The sequence below is a fragment of the Triticum aestivum genome, chromosome 6D (assembly GCF_018294505.1).
Source record: "Triticum aestivum cultivar Chinese Spring chromosome 6D, IWGSC CS RefSeq v2.1, whole genome shotgun sequence".
NCBI lineage: Eukaryota > Viridiplantae > Streptophyta > Magnoliopsida > Poales > Poaceae > Triticum > Triticum aestivum.
This window is the reverse complement of record NC_057811.1, coordinates 378756779-378757418: the sequence shown is the minus strand read 5'-3', so window position 1 is coordinate 378757418 and position 640 is coordinate 378756779.

The following is a 640-nucleotide window of genomic DNA, read 5'->3' as shown; positions in this document are numbered from 1 at the left end:
GCAGCGGCGTACGGGCTGCTGACGTGGCGGTGGCACGATTTGTCCGGCGCCGGGCAGACGTGTCCGGCGCGCGGAGGGACGAGGGTTAGGGTTTGGACTGCGCGAAAAATTCGGGGGTCTCACATATTTATAGGTAGAGGGAGCTAGGAGGCTCCAAATGAGGTGCGGTTTTCGCCCACACGATCGTGATCGAATGACCTACAGCGTGGAAGAGAGTTTGGTGGGTTTTGGGCTGGTTTTGAGGGGGGTTTTGCTGCAACACACAAATGGACTTTGCGGATGCCCGGTTAACCGTTGGAGTACCAAACGACCTCCAAATGGAACGAAACTTGACCGGTGGACTGCCGGTGGTATACTAGGGCCACTTGACAAGCCTCGGTCCATTCCGAGAAAGTTTGACACCCGCTCACGAAAGAAAACAAGAAGGGGTGCACCGGAGGAGATAGGAGCGCCGGATTGCAAAACGGACAACGGGGAAAATGCTCGGATGCATGAGACGAACACGTATGCAAATGCAATGCACATGATGACATGATATGAAATGCATGACATGAACAAAAAGCAAAACAAAAGACAAACCTGACCACGGAGGGAATATCATAACAAATAGCCAAACATGGCAAGAGTTAGAGTTACAAAT